General features: G+C 40.2%; 1 protein-coding gene across 4 annotated transcripts in view; it reads right to left on the minus strand.

Moving 5' to 3' along the window:
* PRDM2 (PR/SET domain 2) overlaps positions 1–10122 on the minus strand; it is a 113863-nt gene extending 103741 nt beyond the window's left edge. For 2 of the 4 annotated variants that reach the window (XM_045548675.1, XM_045548678.1), the window contains exons 1-2: positions 2702–2728; positions 2035–2152 (exon numbers count right to left, since the gene is read on the minus strand). The gene's annotated coding sequence lies outside the window, so the exon portion shown is untranslated. Of the gene's footprint in view, positions 1–2034; positions 2153–2701; positions 2729–9196; positions 9212–10043 lie in introns of those variants that run through there. The other 2 variants (XM_045548676.1, XM_045548677.1) reach the window with 2 other exon arrangements.
* Positions 10123–24448: the final 14326 nt, after the last annotated feature.

Genomic DNA, 24448 nt, shown 5'->3' on the forward strand with positions numbered 1-24448 from the left:
ATTAGTATCAATACAGCAACAATAAAATAATTAGGGTCTTTATTCAAATACTAGCCCCTTAAAGTGTCAAGACAACCTCAACAACTGTTAAGCTGCTGTCATGTGATACAGAGGTCCAGAGACCAGAAAATCTAGAGCTACATGGGACACCCCTGTCCCTGGGTCATACCAGCCCTGAAGCAGCAGCCCAATCTCCATCACTAGTCCTCTGATTAATCTACAGACAGACATGAACTAGCATTAATGTAACACATATAACACTGGTTAAACTGTCTTCATATCTGCCCTTTGCAGACTTGTATTAAATAAAATCTACAAAACTATATGAAAGGCAAAGCAAAAGAAATACTAGATTCTTTAAGATTAGTTTAAGCAGGGGGAGCAGGGACGAAAGGGTAGAATTGGGAAAATATTTATTTGATTTGAATTACACATTCACCTATAAGTCATTGATATGATTTTACAATCGTTCTTTAGGATCAGTTTAGATATTTTAGGGCTATTTGGAAAATAACTAACTTTGCAATAGTCACTTAGAGGTCACTGATATTTTCTTAAGTTAAAAAAATTCCAGGCCAGGCGCAGTGGCTCACACCTGTAATCCTAGCACTCTGGGAGGCTGAGGCGGGTGGATCCTTTGAGCTCAGGAGTTCAAGACCAGCCTGAGCGCAAGCGAGACCCCGTCTCTACTAAAAATAGAAACAAATTATATGGACAACTAAAAATATATAGAAAAAAAATTAGCCAGGCATCGTAGCACATGCCTGTAGTCCCAGCTACTCGGGAGGCTGAGGCAGGAGAATTGCTTGAGCCCAGGAGTTGGAGGTTGCTGTGAGCTAGGCTGACGCCACGGCACTCTAGCCAGGGTGACAGAGTGAGACTCTGTCTCAAAAAAAAAAAAAAATTCCACATTGTAATATCAAGAATCAGAAGAAACTATTTAATTTTTAAGACTCAGGAGGCTCATGGACAAAGAGTAACACAGAAATAAGGAAACTGGTTGTGTAAAATTTAAAAGACCACAAATGCAATGAAGACATGGACGTGATGCAGGAAAAAGGGTTCACAATGCCATTCTGTAAAAGGGAGTCTTGGAAAGTTTACAGCCAAGATAAGAATAATATTCTAAAGCTAATCACTGCATAAAGTAGGTCTCATGGCAAATAAATACCATTGTAGCAAATAAAGAGATGATTCAGCTTTTATCAGAGTAGATTTACAGTGTCTAACACTGACCTTAACTTACTCTGCCCAAAAGATTCTTGCAATTCTGAAACTTCCAGAAAAATGATAAAAATGTCTAAAACATGCCAACCTCTCAGTTTTTATTAATTTACAAACACTGTTAAGGTGCTCATTGTCATAGAAAACTACCACTCATAATCCTACCAAAAGGGAGGAATCACTAGATTACAATCCGTAAACTTTAGATAGCTATAGGAAAACTTGTTGCACTTGTTAAATTAAGCAAAAGCACAAATATTGAATTAGCCCAGGAATTTGCAAAACGAAAACTCATTTTTTCTTTTCTAAAATATAATTTCACAACAGCAATCATCTAGTTTCACACTTAAAAATGTAGCCCCAACTTTCCTTTTAAAATGCAGACTGTATTACCAAATTAAATAAACTAAAGTGAAAAATCATACCTGCTATTTTAAGAGTAAGGAGATTGTGTGTACATGGAGAGAGCAAGATAGGGACTGAGAGTACAGGAAAGATTTGGCAAGCTCCTGAATCAGAGGGTATGGACTCCTTCTGCTTGAAATCACTCATGTCTCCTACCTCCTAGAAGGATTTCTAAAAAGACAATGGTAACAGAGTATATTACATAGAGCAATTTTCCTATCTACAAATGTATATGAAGGGATACAAGAAATAGAATGTTCACAAATGAACCAGAAATTTCTCCCATTTCAATAACTGGATTTCTTCAATGAGGCCCAGAATACCACAGACAGACATCCCAGGGGCCCGACTCCCCAAATGCACAGGAGCACAGATATGCATAGAGCAGAGATTCCTGGCACAAACCTCAATTAGGAAGTGAGTGTAGTGGGTTTACTCCAGGTGGGAGAACTTGATACTGACAACATAGTTTCTGTATAACAGATCAGAAAAACAGTGTCTGCTGTTCTCAGCGGCTTTGGAGCTACAGAGTTCAAATGAGAAAATGAGACTGATTAGAGCTTTTGTTTGAAATATGTACGTTATAGAGCTCTAAGGTCGACAGCCCTCTAGCTCAGATGGGCCTTGAGCAATTAAACAACATCATATCAAAATGTCAAATAAGAGACCTGCTAATATGCTAGGAAAGTACTATAAATCCACAGTTAGACCGTGGCACTCCAGTATTATCCCCTCAGAATATTTCTTTCGTTACTTGGGGGTAAAAAAGGATTAAAGGAAAATTTTTCAAAAAATACTGCTCCAAACATCCATTAATAAAGAGCTAGCTTAGAATTAAACATACGGCAATTGCTAATTATTTATCATCTACCTGACTGATGTTATAGACAGCTATTAATATATGCTCTCCTTTATGCTTTTGATTAAATGTATATATCTATGTCACCTGCACTGAACATATAATTTATTACATCACAAATATCAGGCTTTGTTTAGGGTTTCTACAAATCCCTGTAACCCCTTAATTAAAAATACCTAGTTTCTCTAAAGAAATTAAAACATATTATCTTACCTCTCACTGTAAAGTAGGATATTCCTCCCCACGGTATGAAAAACAAAAGACTCATTGTCAGTTTTCCTGCATGAGGTAACTCCATCCAATCAAAACACCCTTGAATTAAAATGTTAATTTTCCTTATTTTCAAGACTAATTGCCAAAAAATATAGATGTAAAAGTCAACATGAAAACAGGGTGGTTAAGAATACAAGAGCTTTCCAATCAGTCTGCTCTCTGATGAGATGATTACAACTTCTATCGCTCCCAGAAAAAGTACAATGTAACCAACTGTTGACTGTATATCCTGCAAAACACTATTAAAGTCAAAGAAGTTTCAATGAAACATACTTTCCTGATATTTTCCCTATGTTAGGTGTGTAAAAACTTTATATAATTATAAAAGGAAAATTAAGTCAATTCTTTATTGACACTCAAATGCCAAGCTTCTAACTCCAACAAAATTTCTAAAGCCAAATACCATATGATCGTTCATTTCGCAATTCCCAAAACAAAATGAATTCATAGTTGACCCCTGTGAATTACTGTTTTTCCACTGGAGTTGCCAATGCAGATATTACTTTTGTTATTAAACTTTTAAAATTAAGAGATTTCCAGGACCCCTGTAAAATACTTGTGAATTTCCTGAATAGCAGAAGAAAACTAGAGCAACATGAACATACTATACTGGTCCTGGCACCCAAGTAAGTCTTGATTTCTCACATAAGGACTCTCTAAGCAATAATACAGTCATCTCACAAGTAGCTTCTCAGAGCTCTTTTGGTTTTTGATACACAATACAACACACAGGAAAACTCATCTTCCATATAAACTACACATAGATGACAGAGAAGCTTCCTGAACTCACAGGTAAACAATCTAAAGCAAATTGGAAGCAATACCAGATAAAGTGACAACTTAAACTTATTTAGCTAAGGGGTCAGGCACACTTATATCACTACAAGATTCCATAGATCTGCTCCCAAAGTTTAAAGGTATTTTTATTTTGGTAGGGAGTGACTCTTCTACTTTACATAATCTGAGTCTTGGGGTTTATTCTCTCTATGTGTAACTACTTCTCAAGAGTATTTAAAATTAATGGCAATGCCTACTGTTTGCAGAGCAATATGTATTGTTCTACAGTTTAAGAAGCCCTTAAACTATATGTATATACATGATTTTTTATTTTTTTAAAGAGAAGTATATTTCCTCAAAATAAATTATTTGTAGTTCTTGTTTCAAGGTAAAGAGAAATGCCTGTTTATGATTTTAAAAAAAAAGATAAAGGACTGTCTCTTGATGTTTGTCTGCTGCAGCAAGCAAAACAGTGTGACTCAAGTGAGTACCTGTGTAGAGCAAGAATAGAATAAATGGGCAGTTCTAGGGAGCTTGGAGTCCCAGGTTAAATCCAACCTTGACCTTGTGGGTAGAGTTCTCAGATATTGTGTGAGGAGTTACTGTCTCACCTCCCACCCCTGCCCAAAAGCCCGAACAGTCTGTAGAGAAAGGCAGAAGAGGAATTACTGAGAAGCAGAGCCCATGACCACCCGCAGGAAGAGTCTGGCTTCGTGGGAGCACATCAGGAAGGCAGCACTGGCCACCTGGGATGAGCAACGAGGAGTTTTAGACTGAGGAGGCACCATCAACAAGACAAGGTCTAATATTTTAGGAAGATTAAGCTGACAGGAAAGAATGAGGAAGTAGGTGAGGAATGGGCAGCCAGAAAGACTGGGGCCAGGCAAGCTGGTTCAGAATCGAGATAATAAGCAATCAGGGTTTGAACTCCAGGCAAGAGCTGAAAGGACACAAACAATATGATCGACACCACAGAAGGAGAACGGGCAGAATGTGTTAGCTAACTGAACAGGAGGCAAAAAGAGACGGCAAAGATGGGCACCAAATTTGGAATGAGGCTGCCTGCAAGAATGGTAGTTTGAATATATTTTAAAGATAGAGCAGTCAAGAGTGGGCACAGTATTTAAGTGGAAGGTGCTGAGCTCCATTTTAGAGACTTTGAGAAGATGCCAGACATTCCCATGGAAAGCTACGTCTGTCAAACGGAAGAACAGCTCCAAGCACAGACAGGCCGTCAAGGCTGGGGATGGAGATTCAGAAGTCTTCAGTCCCACGGCGGGAGCCTCAGGAAAGGAAACTGCCAAGCAGAAAAATATCCAGAGAGAAGAGACAGGATGTGGCTTTGTGAAAGGCATGGAAGGAACTAGAAAAACAGACGCCCCTCCACCAAGTACAGTAGGGGTGGGGGAAGGTCAAAAAGGCTAAGGACTCAAGAAATAACTTGAAAGGGTTTCTCTCAACAGTAACTGTGCCACGTTCTCTCTCAAGACCTACTGGGTTAGGAGACATATCTAAGAAAGATGTTATTCATGTTTCTGGAAAACCTGAAGTATCTCAAATTGCTTCATTATTCTTTATCTATTTATCTCAAAGTATCCCAGTGAAAGAGAGAAGTAATCATTATCCCCAGGTTACAAAAGAGGGGAGAGAGGACAAGTGACCTACCTACCCCCACCACAGCCTGAAATAACTCAGTCTCTGCGCTAGATCTGTGACACTGTCATGGTCATTCTGTACCCTGAGGCAGGGCTCCATGAAATCACCGGAGGTTTGCACTCATACAACATTCATCTCAACAAGTGAACTGACCTGCTCCCTGTCTTCTAACAAGTGGTCATAGAGCTTCACAATTAAGAATCTAAATTCATCCCAAGGGCCTTCTTTTTGAAAACTCCTACTTTGGGGTATACTTTAAAACTAGGTCTTTCAAAATTATGGTAAAGTCTCTGAAATAAGCCTCACAGTGAGAAACATTTAGAATGTCACTTTTATACTGATACTCCAAATTATACTTAATTTAAATTGTCTTAATAGGGTCTTAGGTAATGCACAGGATTCATACTCAAGTTTATAAGGGTTTGGTGAACCTCACAATTCTTTTCAAATTTGGATGGCACCATTTAAATTATTTCAAAATGCCACAGAATTTTCCCACCAGAATTTAACACAGTCTCAGCAGAACTACATATAAGTACATATAAAATGTGTGGGTTTTACCAATTTCCAGACAGGCTGCCCACTGTAATCTAACTAACAGTTGCACTTAGCTTTACATATTTCAGACAAGCTGTGCCAAGAAGTAATTCAGCTCTTTCAAAGCAAAACCTAACATATGATTTATTACAAGAGCAACAAAATATTCTTTTCACTAAAATGGCTGGAAAATATATAAGTATTCAGTGAAACCTCCTTTATTGCATGTTCCAAAGGACTAATAAATGAAAACACAGCATACGTATGACATGAACCAAGACTCTAAGAATAAATACTATACCGTACTGACAAAAATATTATAAGCATATTTCACTCCAAATGAACCAGACTTACTACATACAATAACTCTAATTCATGCTTCAGGGAGGTGGGGTGGGGAATGAAAGGTATTTTCTTTAAAAAAGAATATTTCAATGACATATATTCACTCCAGTGAAATTATACAGAATAGTCTATAGTTCAGAAAACCACCTCATTACCAAATGTGGCTCCAAAAGCACATCTCTTTTCATATATTTATCAGTATATTCTGACTAAAGATTACTTATGCCACAATACAAATTCAATCTATACTATCTATACTTACAAAGATTACAAATAAAGACGTTACAATTTACACTTTTCCCCCCAGGAAAAGTTGTATTAATGACATGTGTTTTCCATGACGATCAATAAGCTATCTTTATAAGATATTAAGTCAAAGTTAGGTAAGCATTTCAAAAGTAAACCTTATTGCCTTCAGACAAATTCATCATTTCTGTGCATAACCCCCAAACTGGTTGTTTTTTTAAGAAAAAAAAAAATTGTAGAAAAACTGCAGTTTGCCTTCTACCATCAATCTTCAAGGGATTGCTTCACCAAGTGTCATTTTCTAGGAGAAAGACAGTTGTTTCTGTGCTATTCAGCATAATGGACCACATGCTTAAATTATTCACCATGCATCAACTCCATGCAAATTTATTTAAATTTCATAATAATTTAATTTGCATACTGGGAACACTGATTTCATGTCATGAAAACTCCTTTGTAATCTCCAGGATAACTCACATTGCTTTACCTCTTGCCACAAAAACAATGCCAAGTCAGAACTGCTGAAAGTGACCATTCTCTAAAGTCACAAAACTAAAAGTGGTAAGGAATTTGGACAGACCAGAAGTCCATTCCTTGGCTTTAAGTTATAAACTATATAGTCTATTCTTACAGTTCTTTGACAAAAGAGATTCAATAAAACCACTTCAGCAATTCAACCGTCCAGACAAGCCTTCCTTTAATGCAGCAGTTAAAAATGGGGCAATTTTGCCCTCTCATTTGGCAATGTCTGGAGACTTTATTGGTTGTCACACTACTGGCATCTCCTGGATAGAGGTCAGGGAAGCTGCTAAACCTCCTATAACATACAGGACAGCCCTGGACAACAAAAAATTACCCAGCCCAAATGTGAATAGTACAGAGATTAAGAAACCCTGCTTAAATGGCACCTAAGTATTGCTTTCAGTAATGGAGTCCACAGCTTGCAGTCGCTCTATGAACATGATTTTTACTAGAAACTTCAACAGGAGGGACGTGGAACGGCCTCTAACCAAATGCTGTAAGGGGTGACAGCACAGCTGACAAGCAGCACACAAACCAGGACACACAGCAGTGATACGGTAAGGATGGTAAAGTGATGTCCTCCATCGCGTGAAAACTCCCTGCAGCTACCATCAACATGCAAGTTGGACAATTTTCCCCCAACAGTCCACCTACTCCTCTTTCACTCCCCACTATGGAGTTTTCTAGTAGGAGCCCACAGTTTTGTCATTTTTGCTGCATAGGTATTAAAAGTAACATGAAAAGCGAGTCAGAAGACATGAAATTAGTAAATAACCTACGGTGCTTTCCATCCCGGAAAGTCTATAATTTAACAGAACTTAAAAGATTTGTAAATCAGATCCAGAACTTGAAAAGAGATAAGCAGCTTAAAGAAACAGTCCCATGAATAAATAAAATCTAATGTAAAATAATCATCAAAAGAATATGTGTGCTGATATATGTATATAACTGCACAGACCCAGCTGAGGAGAAGAGAAGGAGCTGAAATTGAGTGTTATTTCTCACTGCATCGGCAACAAAAATGCATATTTAGGGCTAAAAAGCAGAATTTACATTTTCCACATATCTCAAAAGATTATAGAACTTTACAATTCAAGATTTAAAAAACCCTTCAAACAAATCTTAATGAAAAGAAAATTTCAGAATTGAGCAACCTTACAGATCAATATGGAATTGATCGATATATTATGGCCCATCCACATATTAAATGGCTATTAAACATTATATTGAAGAATAGTTAATGGCATGCTCACAATATTAAAGGAAGACAGGATACAAACAATACATACAATATATTATCAATCCTGTATAAAACATAAACATATAGAAGTGAATAAATCCTATAAATAAATATATACGGGTAAAGAAATACACACATGGACGCCAGAAAGGAGGAGATCTGCCAAACGTTAACAATGGTTATCTGAAGAGGTGGAAGGTTAGTGTCCATTTCTATTCCTTCTTTGTGCTTTTCCCTACTTTCCAATTGTTTCATGGTGAGAATCTTTTGTTATGCTTAGTACTTACAAAACTAATGATTATTACAAATTTAAACCTTATTGTTTCAGGCACTGAATGAGAAATGGGGGAAAAAACAAACCTGAACATACCAACTTTTCAACTAAAGAAACCACCTTCAGAATCCACAAAAGCAAACATTTCTTGAGCCTTATTATTAATATTATGTTCCTGGCACTTTTCTAAGCACTTTAAATGTATTCATGTATTTCAATCAAACCAAAAAAGATGGGTTGGGTAAAAAGAGCCCTAGAATCACAGAAAATGTAAACAAGTGTTAGTTCCACTATGAATTTCAATTTCAGTTTCTATAGCTCGAAATGAGGGGATTTAATAAGATGATCTTTAAAGGTCCTCTCAAGGCTAAAATGAGATTCTACGTACAAAAGAATGTGGCCAAATAAGTGTTTGTCTGGAAGCTTCTGGAGAGTGATGGGGCAGCTATCACAGAACCCTACTAAAAAGGAACATATGACTATATCTCAGTTCCTCCTCCATAATATTTGTACAGCAAATTTCCTATCGTGTTTTTTTTTAGAAGGCCTACAGTTTTCTAATACTTGGACAAAACACTGATCAAACCAAAATGAAGTCTGTGTTATTGTAGGTAAAAGAATCATTCAAAGGTTCCATTTGTTGTTAAAAGTTTCAGCCACTTTTAACAAAAAACCCGGAGTAAACAAAAACTTTAAGAAATATTTTAGTACAGTTCTGGGGACAATGATTGTTCTAGGAATAATTATTTTAGTGCCGGATTAAAGGGATCTAAGGACCTACTGGAATTCAGCAAAAGGCATTCAACGTCTCAAATACACCCCAAACCGCAGCACTTACACTAAATGAAAAGTGAAGGACCAGCATGAATCTCATCTCTTGGGGGAAATTCCAGCTGCGTAGTTAAGGTAACTGGGGCTTCCCGGTTAACTGCGGGATTGTTCCCGCACCTCACAGCCCGACACAAGGTTGCAAGCCCGTGGGTAGGTCGTTCACGCCACGGAGGTTTGGGGAATAAAACTGATCGGCTAGGTTTCCTGCATGTCTCTCTTGCCACCATCAAAAACAGATTCATGGACAGCTTTAGTAACAAAATTAATAACATAGACGTGGACGTCTATTACACACACACACCGGTGGGTCTATGGAAACACTGAGGGCGACAATCTCCAGGTTTAAACGACACAAAAACTATTTCGGAAACACAAAGACGCACGACACAAAAACAAACAAATTAAGAATGCAAAATGTGCAAGGCACACTCAGTTGGAACACAAAAGAGAAAAGCACGGCGACTTGACAATTGGGACGGCCCCCGGAGCCACGTGGGGTCCCAGGTGGCCCTGCAGCCGCTCGCTAGGGGCCCGTCGCACCGCAGCCCACACGCGTCCCCGTGCGGCGACAAAGCGCACCCCAAACTTCACCGCTGGGGCCCCATGGCCGGCAGCGAGGGGCCCCGCGCTTCCACCCACCCGCGGGACCACCGACCCGGCGGTCCGCGCCTTGTTCCGGGGCTCCCGTCGCGCCCGGGACCTCGGAGGGGGCGCGTCCGCCGGCCCGGCCGGCCCTGCGGCGCCGGGTCCCCGGTGTGACGCCCCCGCCGCCGCCGCCGCCGCCACGCTCGTCGCGCGGAGGGACCAGCGTCCCAGCGCCGGCCCGGAGGACGCCCGGCCCCGCCGCCTCTTACCTGCGCCTGCCCCGCCCGCGCCTCACAGCGCCGCGAGCCGCCGCCGTAGCCGCTCCGCCCGCCCCGGCGCCCGCGGCCGCGCCGCCGCCATCTTGGCCCCAGTCGGAAGTGACGTCGGGCGGTGCGGCCGCGGCCTGCGGAGTGCGGGTCCCGGTCGACCCCGACCCCGGACCCGCGACCCGGGACCCCGGAGTGGGACCGCGCGCCGTCGCCGGAGGGCAGCCACCTGGGGGCCCCACACGACTGCACGCGGCGGCCCGAACGACCCGCGCTGGCCGGGCCGCCCCTCGCAGGCCACCGCGGCACCCACGGCGGCGCTTCGGGAAGGGGCCCCCTGCGGCCGGCGCCGCGGCCCGTCGGACCGCACCAGAGGGCTGGGAGCCCGCGGGATGCAGAGTTGCAGAATCCACAGCCTTTCTAAAGAGGGGTGGCGACGCGGAGGCAGGGCCATCATGAAGAAGGTCATTAAATACCTTGTCAAAGAAATAAACGTAGCTCTTATTCTTCGCTTGTGTCAAAAGGACCAGTATAGCCTCACCCAAAAAATCAAACTCCAAGAAGGTAGATAGAGCTGGGTTTATTTATTCAGCCATTGTCATTACCAACCAGTATTTTTTGGCGGCCTGCCGTGTGCCTAGCACTGTTCCAGGTGCTGCGGCTCAGAGAGAGCACATGGCCTTGCGCTCGTGGAACTTAGTTTACAAAGGACCAGCAAATAGACTGTGGACGATGCATTAATATTCTGATAGAGATTAACTGGGTTGAATTGGGGATGGCTCTGAGACATCTAAGGGGAGAGGTCTAGCAGGCAGTTGGAAATAAGTCGGGGAGAGAGACTCACAGGCTGGAGATGAGACAGAAAGTTGGAAGTTGTCGCTATAGGCGCTATCTAAAGCCATGAGCACTTCGACATAAAGTTATCCTCTGATAATGGAGTCAAGAAGTTAAATATGGGCAATGTTAGCCGTCTGTGGAAAAAACCCGATCTAAAGAATAGCCTATATTAGAGACTATATTAGATGCACGTGAGCCTCCAAAACTTATGAAGGACCAGATCATTCATGTAACTGGGTTTAATCTTAAAACATGTATCAGCATATATCATGTTATCATCTTATTGTAAAGGGATGATGCTATAGTGGGTGGCCTACTCAATTATAGTGAATAATTGAAGATAACATCATCAGAGTCAATTTTATTGAGGCCTTAAAAAGTGAAAGGATCGGCACAGAGCCTGAAAGAAAATCAAACCACAAGTTTGCTTATTCTCCACTATTCAAGGAAACGAACCCCTAAATCTGGTAAATACGTGCATGCATGTCACTAAAGTCACATACTCTGTTGTGGGGCAGATTGTCATCACACTTTTGCACTCCTTACCTAGATTGATGCCTTTCAACTTGATCCATGCATCGAAATCATCTGCGATAACTGAAAAAATAGAGAAACCCCTGCCTCCTTCCATCCACCATTAAAACACAGACATACAAATCAACATTTTAAAAGAAAAGCGATGTGCTGCCTGGCATTCAATAGAATGCAAAAGGAAAATAAAGGAACATTAAGTTAGAAGGGACATGGTGAACCAGAATATATACTAGATAGCATCATGCCAAGAGATGATTGGCAGAACAGTCAGTGGTTGTCATTCCTGTCATTAATCTAAAACAACTGGCTGAATTAGTTTCCTGTGGCTGATGTAACAAGGTCTCCCAAACTTGATGACTTAAAACAACAGAAATTTATTTTCTCGTAGTTCTCGAGGCCAGAAATGCAAACTCAAGGTAGCAGCAGGGCCATGCTCCCTCTGGAGTCTCTAGGGGAGAATTGTTCCTTTCCTTTTCTAGCTTTTGGTGGCTGCCAGCTTGCTTTGGCTTGTGGGTGCATCACTCCAGTCTTCAAGGCCAGCATCTTCAAATCTCTCTCTTCTTCATGTCACCTTCTCATGTGTATGTGGTCAGATTTCCCTCTGCCTCCTTCTTACAAGGATACATGTGATTGCACTTAGGACTCACCTGGATAATCCAGGGTAACCTCTCCATCTCAAGATCCTTCACTCAGTCATGAAGACTCCATAAGAGGTAGAAAATTCTGGGGACTAGGATGTGGACATATGTTTGGGGGACATTACTTAGCCTACCACACTAAGTGCATCCTCAGCATTTCTAAATTCCCCCGTTAATCATCCATTATGTATTTTTCATCTGTGTATTTTTCTCAAACATGTTTTTATTTTTCAACCTATGCTACTTCTCAGGGTAAGTAATTATATATGTATTTTATCTCTTTAATCCAAAAAAAGAGAAGAGCCATCAAGAATAGTACTTTAATAAGTGTTTATTATTAAATATGTTAAATATTACTCTTTCAACTCTTTGAAAAGTTGAAATGTATTGCTGAAGGATGAGGGAAGGGATTTGAGACGTTTTCTTCACATCTCTTGGGCCATTTCTATATCAAGGATGGAAGTATAAAAATCTACTCTCTGTCTAAATCTACAACATGAATGAAACATTACCCAGGCACACCTGGTACTGGGTCTGACAGGTTGTATACCTTGGCATAGTGATACCATTATGGATGACATGATCATCATTCACCATGGTATCCCAGTACCCAGTACAGTGTCTGGCACTTAGGAAACAGTAAATAGATATTTTTAGTGGGAAAGAGAGTCTTCTCCCTGGCCCTCCCAATGTGGATGGATTAGAACAAATGTGGTGTGGACCACACCTTGTGCATTTAAAAACAGCATATTGTTGTAATAGAAACCACAGAGCTCCTGCTCAGCATAGCACCTGGGATGCCTGCAGCGTTGCTCCCAAAAAGATTAAAGATCTTACAATCGAGATTAAAGAATTTATATTACATTGCCAATGAGAATGTAAGCGGACTTCAAATTCCCCAAATGACAACAGTACTTACTCTGTGCTGGGTTCTATTTGAGGCATTTTCCACAAACCGTCTCCTTCATCCTCATAACAACCCTATGTGATAAGTTGAGGAAGCTGAGGTTAGGACAGGTTAAAGAACTTGTCTAGTTAGGGACAGAACCAGGTGTTTGAACCTAGACAGTTTAACAGCTTGGTAAGCAACCTCCCCACCCCCAGCACACACGCGCACGCGCGCACACACACACACACACACACACACACACCCCGGGGAGCTGGATCAGGAGCTACTACATGCTCTCCACTGGTCATTCCTCCACCGAGATATTCAGGGTAGGTCTTGGGAGGCCTTTCTAAATACTCTTCCTGAACCGTCAGGCGGGAACAGCTATTAAAAGATCATAGGCACAGTCAGGGGAAGATGATCCAGCGTCCGAGAGCAACCGCATCACACGAACTCGCCTTTAGTTCAGATAACACATCGCTTACTTTTTTAAAAAAACTGAGTCCCTTTTCTCATGACTGCAAATTGTGTTCAATGAGATCCAATGTCTCTCCTCCCAGTTACATCACCTCCGCCTTCCCACCCAGCATCCCTCTGGCACGTCATTTACCCAAGCAAGGAATGACATGCAAGCAAGCACACCAGCAAAAGGTTTGAAACATATTCTCTGGGCTCCAATTAGAGATGAACGAATGAAATACAAACACAGAAACTCTGGAGGCTAAAGATACATCTTATTGTGTAACGGACAGTTTTGGCTGCATAGTTTCTGTGAGAAAACTTCTGCAGCCTCAGTGTGTACAGACGAATCTTAGCAGTGGTGAAATTTAATTGTGTGAGAAAGGGAAAGGAGGTAATGTTTACGGAGCACCCAGTCTGAGCCGGCACTTTCTGTTACATTGTCTTTTAATCCTTGCAAGAGTGACAACAGCTGGTGTTTTACAGATGCAGAAGCTGAAGCTCAGATCCTTGGAGACACACAGCTGGTGGGCAGGAGAGGCAGGATCAAGGACTTGTCTGGCATTAAAGTTCATGATGTTCTCTCTGCTTCCAGTCATCGAGATGCTCTGAGGCACTAGGGACAAAGACACCATCACTGCCCTCCAAGAACCTAGGATCCAGCAGAGGAGACTTGACCTTCTGGCAAAAGCAGGCTAGAGCATGGTGTAAAACTAGAACAGCATCCACGTGCCCCCAGCGTGCTCCATGAGGACTTGCTCCCCACGCCTTTTTCTTTAATGTTACTTTTTAAAGGAAGAGAAAGAAAACTGACTCCAAGATGCTAAAATTGCTAACCAATTCAAATTCATGGCCCCAATGATAACTTTACGACATCCTATAAGAAAATCCAGAGCACCGTTTCTAGATTTTCTCAGTGCATTTCTTATGTCACATTGTTTAGAACCAAACATGTTAATAAATCATTTAAAAAGTGCAGAATTCCCCACATGGATGTCATTTCTATTTCAGAACCTCTCGTGTGACAAGCTCAAAGGCCAATGTAGTTTGTTCCAGAGAATACAAAGTCATAACATGTAACCAAAATGTTTGTACCCCCATAATATCCTGAAATTTAAAAAAAAGTCTTCCTTGAAGGCAGAATGAATTCACTAATATTCCACACTGAGAACATGAATAAAACAGAGAGGTTGGCAACAAAACATAAAGTGAAAATATTTTTCAGCAGGAAATCGCAAGCAGCATGAGAAGGAATAGAAGTTAAATCAGGTACGGAAACACACAGATTGCACTGAGATTGCAAACCCCCAGGCCTGGATTTGTTCCCTCAGATTGGAAGCTGCTGTGTGGCTTTGCAGGGGGGCATATAGACGGGAGGGTCCCTCCTGCCTACCTGGTCAGCGCTCACTCATCCCAACAGGAACCGGCTGTCACACTGGGTCTGCACTTCTCAGCGCCCCACCTGGTTCTGGAAATGCTGAGCTCTCTGTCTTTCTTCACCTTGCTTTTGCTTTTTGTCTAGAATGCACTCATCCCCTCCTCTCTCCTGCATCCAAACTTTGCCTTTCCTCAGAAGCAAGCTTTTCCATGTAATCTTCCCTTAGGTAGTATTCATTTCCTAGGGCTGCCATAACACAGTGCCACCAACTCAAGTGTTCTGAAAGGACAGAAATTTATTCTGTCACAATCCTGGAGGTGTTGGCAGAGCGGGTTTCTGCTGGAGGCTCTCAGGGAGGATCTGTTCTGTGCCTCTCTCCTAGATTCTGGTGGCTGCATTGACACTCCTTGGCTTGTGGATATATCACTCCAATCTGCCTCTGTCTCCACTTGGCCACCTTCCCTCTGCACCTCTGTCTCCACGCGGCCTTCCTATAAGAATATCAGTCATTGGGCTAGGCAGGCACAGTGGCTCACTCCTGTAATCCCAGCAGGTGGGAGGCTGGGGTGGGAGGATCACTGGAGGCCAAGAGTTCAAGACCAACCTGGGCAACATAGCAACACCCTGTCTCTACAAAAAATTTTTAAAAACAGTTAGCCAGGTGTGGTGGTGCGCCCTTGTAGTCACAGATACTTGGGAGGAGGCTGAAGTGGGAGGATGGCTTGAGCCCTAAGTGTAAGGTTACATTCATGATCTCACCACTGTACTCCAGCCTGGGTGACAGAGTGAGATCCTTTCTCTAAAAATATATAAATAAATAAAGTAAAAAAGAATACCAGTGATTGGATTTAAGGCCCACCCTAGTGCAGGGTAACCTCATCTTAATTAATTATATCTGCAAAACACTGTTTCCAAATAAGGTCACATTCTGAGGTTCTGGGAGGAATGAATTTTGAAAGGAGAGTATTCAACCCAGTGCAGGAGTAGAGCCCACATTCATTGTTTCCTCTTTTTATGAATCCACATACACCCCCCATCAGCAGTCATCCACATGCTCTAATTGCTGCATGTATATATTTTAAGTCCCAAACATACTCTAAGTCCCTTGAGAGTGTAAACAGACTCATACAAGTCTTCCCTCAATACTGTTGATTGATGAAGACCTTTCCTAATTTAAATATGACCTCTGAAACAGAAACACATGATCTGTAGCTAAACAAGAACTCAGGGGCTGCACTTTGAATTCGCTTTTCTTCCTCCGCCCTCCCAAAGAATTTAAACTCTGTTGTCATCACAAGATGCTTTGGCTAACAATAGAATAATTATACCTTTCCAAAGCTCTGCACACAGGGCCACAATGCATGGCATTCCTTTGTCATGGAAGTCAACATTGAAACACCAATATGTCAAAATAGTTCAAAAACCCTGCCGTAGATTATTCTGCATTGATTTTCCAGTTTCACTTTCGGACATCTGTTTAATTGGAGTAGGGAGCACAGACTGGTCACGGAAAGGAAGCATTTCTCCGTTTTTTCCCTGTCCCAGGAACTTTTTAAGATATTTTTTCCCTAATTGTTCCTCCCTCCTCCGTAAAATTTTAATATATAGATATACTATATACCTGTTTATGCACTGTGTGAATATCTGTGCTTTACATACTCTAGTGAAATGCTATAGCTACAGTTAGTGGAGAGCAAATGCATACTTTAGCGAAGAATAAGCTAATCTTTTATGCAAGGCTATAAAAAGCTTTTGTACAAAATTGTGTTTAAATACACATAATGTAAAATTTACAATCTAAATCATTTTTAAGTGTACAGATTTAGAATCAGGTACATTCACATTGTTGTACAACCGTCACCACCATTTGTCACCAGAATTCTTTTCATTTTACAAAACTGAAACTCTATAACCATTAAACAAAAGTTTCCTATTTCCCCCTTCCCTCAACCCCTAGCAACCACCATTCTTCTTTGAATGGTGGTCTCTATGAATTTGACTACTCTAGGTGCCTCATATAAGTGGAATCATACAGTATTAGCCTTTTTGTGACTGGCTTATTTTGCTTAGCATAAGGTCCTGAAGCCTCATCCACGTTGTAGCATGTGTCGGAATTTCCCTCCTTTTCATGGCTAAATAATATTCTGTTGTATGTGCATAACATATTTTGTTTATTCATTCATCTGTCCACGGACACTTGGGTTGCTACTACCTTCTGGCTATTATAAATAATTCTGCAATAAACATATGTGTACAAATGTCTCTGCAAGACCCTGTTTTCAGTTTTGGGGGGGTATATACCCAGAGGTGAAATTGCTGGATCATATGATGATTCTATTTTTTATTTTTCAGGGAAGCGCCATACTGTTTTCTATGGTGACAGCACCATTCCCACCAACAGTACACAAGTGTTGGAGTTTCTCCACATCCCTAACAACACTTATTTTCTGATTTTTGGTGATAGCCATCCTACTGGGTGTGAGGTGGTAACTCATTGTAGTTTTGATTTGTATTTCCTAATGGTTAGTGATGTTGAACATCTTTTTATGTGCTGATTGGCCATTTGTATATCTTCCTTGGAAAAATGACTATTCAAGTCCATTGCCCAGTTTTTTCTTTCTTTTTTTCTTTTTCTTTTTCTTTTTTTTTTTTTTTTTGAGATAGAGTCTTGCTCTGTCACCAGGGCTAGAGTGCAGTAGCATCATCATAGCTCACTGCAACCTCAGGCTCCTGGGCTCAAGTGATCCTACCTCAGCCTCTTGAGTAGCTGGGATTATAAGCACACACCACCTTGCCCAGCTAATTTTTCTACTTTTTGTAGAGAGGGGGTCTCGCTCTTGCTCAGGCTGGTCCCAAACTCCTGGCTTCAAGCAATCCTCTTGCTTTAGCCTCCCAGAGTGCTAGGATTACAGGCATGAGCCACTGCACCCAGCCTGTTGGGTTTTTAATTGGGTTGTTTGCTATTGTTTTTGTTGTTGTTGAGTTATAGGGTTCTTTATGTGTTGTGGATATTAACCTCTTATCAGATATATGATTTGCAAATATTTTCTCCCATTTTGTGGGTTGTCTTTTTACTCTGGTAATTGTGTCCTGTGATACACAGAAGATTTTAATTTTAATGTAATCCAGCGTATCTATAATTTCTTTTGTTGCCTGTGATTTTGGGGTAATACCCATGAAATTATTTTCAAATCCAATGTCATGAAGTTTTAAGGAGTTTTATGTTTTTAGCTCTTATGTTTAGGTCTTTGCTCTATTTTGAGTTAATGTTTATGGCATAAGGTAAGAAACCAACTTCATTCTTTTGCATGTGGATATCCAGTTTTCCCTACACCATTTATTGAAAAGATCTTTTCAATGGGAAAAGATCATTCCTCATCGAACGATCTTGATGCCCTTGTTGAAAATCATTTGACCACCTATGAGAGGTTTTATCTCTGGGCTTATAAACAGTTTTTAAATATAAATTTAGCTCCTATGTCTCTGTTTAAAATACCTGTTTCAGCCATTGAAAACTTTCTGGTGTTAAGTTTTTGTTATGAATACTTAACGGCCAGGAATTTTTAAATATTTTATGGCTAAGATTTTGTACCCCCTAGCAACCAATTTTTTGCCCATAGGGAGTGCATGAATGCTAATCAATAGCATTCTGATTAAGGGAGAAAAGGTTGATTAGTGCAAAGCTTTAATGCTTTGGCCAAAATAGGAATGTTGTTTTATTTATCTATATTATATCATTTTCCCATCATTTTTAATAATGAATGTTGTTCCTGCCAACTGGCTCTGTATAAGATCTGTAAGGATGGTGTTTAGCAGAGCCCAAGAGGAAGCATGCCAACAACCAACTAAACCCCCTGACAGTGAGAAAACTGAGGCTTCACTTCCTCATACTGTGGTTACCTGATCTAAAAATATCGACAAACTCAATCTCCGTTCGGACTGGAGGGGGACCTTGCCTCTTTCTAGATGCATAACGATGGCACTGTGGAAAGCTAAATATTAATAACGCTCTTTTTATGTATTCTACTCTGAGAGCAAATGTCAAAAAAATTTACTAGCAAGACTGAAGCCTCATTAACATCCTCGTATGGCGGTCGGGATTATGTCTACTTGCAGAGACAAAGACCAAAGCAAGAGGAAGCGGCACTCCCTGGGCAGTGCTTTTCAAACTTTCCTTCTGACATGACTAAAATTAGCAATAGGCATTCTTATAAATCATTTCTTATTTACTTGTGGCACCACAAATCACAAAACCTCAACCGTGTTTTATAGTTGACAGTGATGAAATAGTATGACTATAGTTAAGGCAGAGCACACAAATATTCTAGCAGGGAATAAACCAATCTGTTATGTAAGATTATGAATGGCTCTTAAATATGTAAATTTGGCTCCTGTGTTTCTTTTTAAAATTTGTTTCAGCCTTTTAAAACTATTTTTGGTGTTTTGTTTCTGTTTTTAAGAATTTATGGTTTAAGAATTTGTGTGACCTTCGTTATGATGCCTTACATCTCTGGGTGTGATTTTTATATCTATAAAATTAAGCAGCTAGACTAAACCCCTAAGATCTCTTCTAGTTCTAAAATCTGTTATTCTGATTGTATTATATAAATTACCCCAGGACATTTCAAATTGAAAACTAGGCCAGCAATATCTGACAATGAGAGCTTTTTTGAATTAGAAGTAGAGTAGTTAGGATATCTATTACATTGTGAGAATATATCTAAAAAATATATTTTATAAATTTTTAAAAATATGTTAGCATTTTTCAACAATAACAACTATTTAAAAATCATACGTAATTCACCTTTTATCACAGATGACATATGGGGAAAAATACAAAACAAAGAAAACCACAATATTATATAACTTGAGACTTCATGTTGTATCCTCTTGAAATGTCACTATGGAATTTGGACATTTGCAGTTAAATAAGGATGTTCTTTCAATGACAAAAACCAAAACACACTACTTTATGAGAATATGTATGAGAATATATAAAAATATGCATATAAATATGCATTATATAGAATATATAATAAAAACATGTAAGTATATAATATGATGTCAAATATGAAAACAGACAAATATATTTATATAATATAAAATGCATAATATGTACATATAAAAGTCACTATTTTGAATCAGAAAAGAAAAGGACTGTCACTTGTAGCATCTTTTTTAATTCAAAAAAGTATTACAGATTCTCTTCCTGAGAGTTGGAAGAATACTGAATAATAGAACAAAAATTGACTTGAGAACAGGAAAAAAAATCTTCTCTAGATCTGTAATGTATATTTTAACAAGCAGTTACAGTTCTAAAAGCATAATTATAAGAATGGTATGTATGAGACTAATCAATATTGTAATGATTATATATTTCCTCCTAGCTTTGCTGAATCTTTTCTGCTAAGATTTCTGAGCTAAATGCGTACAGGAAAAGTCATTAATGTATTCATTTTTTTTTCTAGTCCACCTCATTCCTAAAATAATATGGTGGCTGACACATACATATAGCATGTCAGGGTAAAAGTAGGTAAGGAAAGCAAAGTGGAAGAAAAAAAGTAAGAGGTGAATATAACTGAAGTTTCTACACAACTACCCTGACAATATCCTTATTATCCAAACATACTGAGTGTCCTACACCTGACTTTTATAACATCCCTAAGCTGGGGCATAACAATAAAGTATAGATCAGAGAAAGCAATTCTACAAAGAGCTAACATTAAAATCACAACATGATTGTATTAGTCAAGATTCTCCAGAGAACAAGAAGCAATGGAATACACAGGCACACACACACACACACACACACACACACACACACACGCACACATATATACGTGTATGTATATATACATGTATATATATAAATAAAGAGATTTATTACAATGAATTGGCTCTTGTGATTGTAGAGGCTGGCAAGTCCAAAATCTGTCATGTGGGCTGGAAGACTCAATCAAGATCCAGCAGAGCCAATATTCCAGTTCAGTCCAAAGGCTGGCAGGCTGGAGACCCGGTAGCCAGCCAATGGTGCAGATGAGTTCTGAAGGCAGTGTGCTGCAGATTCTCTCACCGATTTAAACGTTAATCTCATCCAAAAATATCCTCCAAGTTGCTACATAAAATTAACCAACATAAAGATATAGTAATAGTATTAGATGGCATCTGATATATACCTAATACCAGTGATTTCTATACTGGAGTCCACGCTTGCAGGTAAAGTTGGTTTTTCACAGATCTACAGTATTTCTCCTGAAAAGGGAGCAGTAAATACTTGCTGTCACATCTGCACTGGATTGCACTTTGTTCTTTTCCTGTGCGTGTGAACTTCTGAGTAAAGATTGTTCCTATGAAAAGGGAAAAAAAAATACATTAAAGCAAAGACAAGCTCAATCATGTTCATAAATCTTTCAGTACTTTTATGTCTTTAGCTGCAGATTGAAGTGTGGCATCCGGAAAGACAAATCTTGACATGAGGTCTGGGAGAACTTTTGTTCCTGCTTCAGTACTGTTTTATTTAACATATTTATGTTTAATGTAAACATATTTAAAGAACCTTATCAACCAATAGACAGAAATGTATTTCCACTAAAACACTTCAAAATTCCTCGAGGAAAATATATTTATGTTCATCACACGCATGTGCACGTACACACACACACACACACACACACACGGCATTTGTTGAGAAAAAAATTATAATGACATTACATCTAAAAGCAAAATTGAGAATACAAATATAACATCATCAAGAGTAAAAATTATTTTTTTCTCTTAAATAACATTTTCCTCTTGAGACTTCTATAGGAACAGAATCTGATGTTTTCCTTTTACCTTGTATCCTTTACCTATGTTTACCCCACTGTTCATGTTTAGATGAATTGAGCTAGAGTTGCAAAAAAAATTGTTACTGGTATCGCTAAGTTAGCTAGGTGTCAAAATGAGGTTCGATTATTCCAGATTCATTCATTCAGCATAGATTTATTGAGCACTGTGCAAATTTCAGGAGGTTTATTGTGAGCAGGCAGAGTTTGGCCCTGCCTTCATGGAACTGGAATTCACAATCTGCTGATTCCAGTCTATTCCACCTGGAAGTCAAGGTCTTGCAAGTCATCTCATTAATCTACCTTTCAGTTTCTTCTGCCTTTATGTCCATTCACTCACCCCTGGTCCTCTCATAGGCTTCTCTTCCTAACTTCCTTCTTCCGGGAAAGCTCTTCTCCCACACGTTCACAGTCTCTTCACTCTCCAAGACTCTGCTCACCTGCCTCTTTCTAAGCCATTTCTGATCCTTCCCCATCCCACAGTGTGGAGAAATCCTCACCCCCCAACCCCCCTGCCAAACTCCCTATTCTTCTTAGAGCTCATCAGTCCTCTTTGATTTCATTTAGAACTTTCTGCCCCATAAGCTCATTATGGATGCTCCTCAACTTACAATGCGGTTATGTCCTGATAAATTCATCAAAATTGAAAATATCAGAAGTGTAAAATGCGTTTGATATACCTAACCTACCGAACATCATAGGTTTGCCTGGCCTACCTTTAATGTGTTCAGGACACTTAACGTTAGCCTACAGTTGGGCAAAATCATCTCACACAAAGCCTATTTTATAATAAAGTGAACCATATTGCTAGCCCAGGAAAAGATCAAAACTCAAAATTTAAAGTGTGATTTCTACTGAAATCGTGTCACTTTCATACCATCGTAAAGTCAAAAAATTGTAAGTGGAACCACTGTAAGTGGGGACCCAGCTGTGTCTGCACACACACCTTATCTCCCCACTAGACTGTTACTGACCTCAGGACAGGGGGCAAGGACATTTCTTCCTGTTACCGTACCTGTCACAGCACCCTACATATGATAGATGCTGCTTATGGGCTGAATAAGTTAATGAATGAGTTTGGGCAAATCACTTACCCCATTTAGTCTGACTTGAAAAGTGAGTTGGGGTGCAAACACCAACATTCCAGTTCTGTAAATGTTTGCAATGACAACTTTTCATCCTGTTTTCCCTTAAATATTTAAGGATCTGATTAACCATATTTCAATCTCTCATATGGAAGTCTGGATCCGTAACCTTGAATTTACAGAATGTGGTGTAACCTTCTCTGGCCCTTAGTGCCTGCCTTCACCAGACCCAACCACTCTTCAGCCAGACAGCAACGAAGTGGCATCAACTCTGACAGTCGTCTTTGTTGAGTGTAGAAATCTATGCCTCCTGTTCCCTTCCCCTCACGTCTGAAACCATCCCCTTTTCTGCCGTCCTGATTGCTGTTCCCTCTCCCTGTCCAGATTCAGCCCCTCACAAATCCAGACATATCAAATGACAGTTCACACTTTTCTTCAAACCCATCATGGACTTGCATAACTTGACTCACGACATTGCTCTTCAGAAAGTCTTCCCCTCTATCTCTGCATCCTTAAAAGTGTCCCCAGCCTTTACAATTCCAGTGCCTTCTTCAGGAACACTTTGCTGACCTCGCAGACGGAAGTCCTACTTGGGTCTCCGGTAACAGGTGTCTCTTTTAAGGCACTTTCACAGTCTTGTTACCTGGTACACGCTAGCCCGCCCCCAGGAGGCCATCAGTTACATGTGGGTAGGAATCGTGTCTTACTCACTTTTGTAATATTGAGAGATGGTTCCGCATCGTGGGTCAGCTTTGGACTCTGCACTTAGTCTTGGATTTGAATCCTGCCCCAACCGCTTACTAGCTATGTGATCTTGGACAAGTCCCTAAACCTTTCTAACTCTCCGTAAATAATAATGGTAATACCGAGGTATGACAATAATAGCAATACTTGCCTCAGTGAGAGGTAGTGAAGTTAGACACAATGTATATAAACCACTTACCAAAGGAGGAATATCGTTGATACCTCCTCTATTTCTCCCACAGTGCTTTACCCTTAGGAGGAACTCAAATGTGTTTATGGGCTGAATAAATGAGAGGTGGTATTATGAGTTCAGAGTATTGTAAAAATTGCATCTCCTTGAATATGGACCTGAAGAATGTCCCTCACTTTGGCAGAGAGCCAGGAGCTAGAACAAGGTTGAAGCTGAGCTGTATCTTGCCAAGGTAACACAAATAGATGAAAGTATTTCCCTATTACTATTTCTCTCAACATTTCAGAGAGAAAACTATTTTAAAGGTAAAATTCTTTAGAAAAGAAAAAAATTCTTAAAAATCAAAATCAAATGGCCGAAATCAAACACCTTGACTTTCTTTTCCATTTAGAAATCAGGCAGGATAATCCCACACAACACTGGCAATTTATGAATAATACTGTAATCCAAACAGACCGCAAAGCGGAGATTTTGTTTTTCTAAGGATCAAGTGATATCCAAGATCGCTCAGGTCCTGATGCTGGCAGAGACTGAGCCGAGAGGACTGAGTCATTGACAATTCAAACAAACCCCTGGGAGGGGTGCAGGAAAATGAAACTGGTTCCATCCTTGGCAGAGAAAGCGATTTTTGCGGAAACTGTTTTTTCTAATTAGAAGGAGTTGAGGTTGGTGACAATAAAGTTGGGAAGAAAGCAGTCACAGTAACACGGCTATCAGGTAGAGAGGGAGTCAGGCTGCAGGAAGAAACGGTGTCGTGTGACAGCAGAATGAGCTGGAGATGGAGAAGCCGCCAAACTCCATTCTTAAACCTTAGTACGAGCTAAGGAAGC

This window comes from Lemur catta, chromosome 3, assembly GCF_020740605.2.
Source record: "Lemur catta isolate mLemCat1 chromosome 3, mLemCat1.pri, whole genome shotgun sequence".
NCBI lineage: Eukaryota > Metazoa > Chordata > Mammalia > Primates > Lemuridae > Lemur > Lemur catta.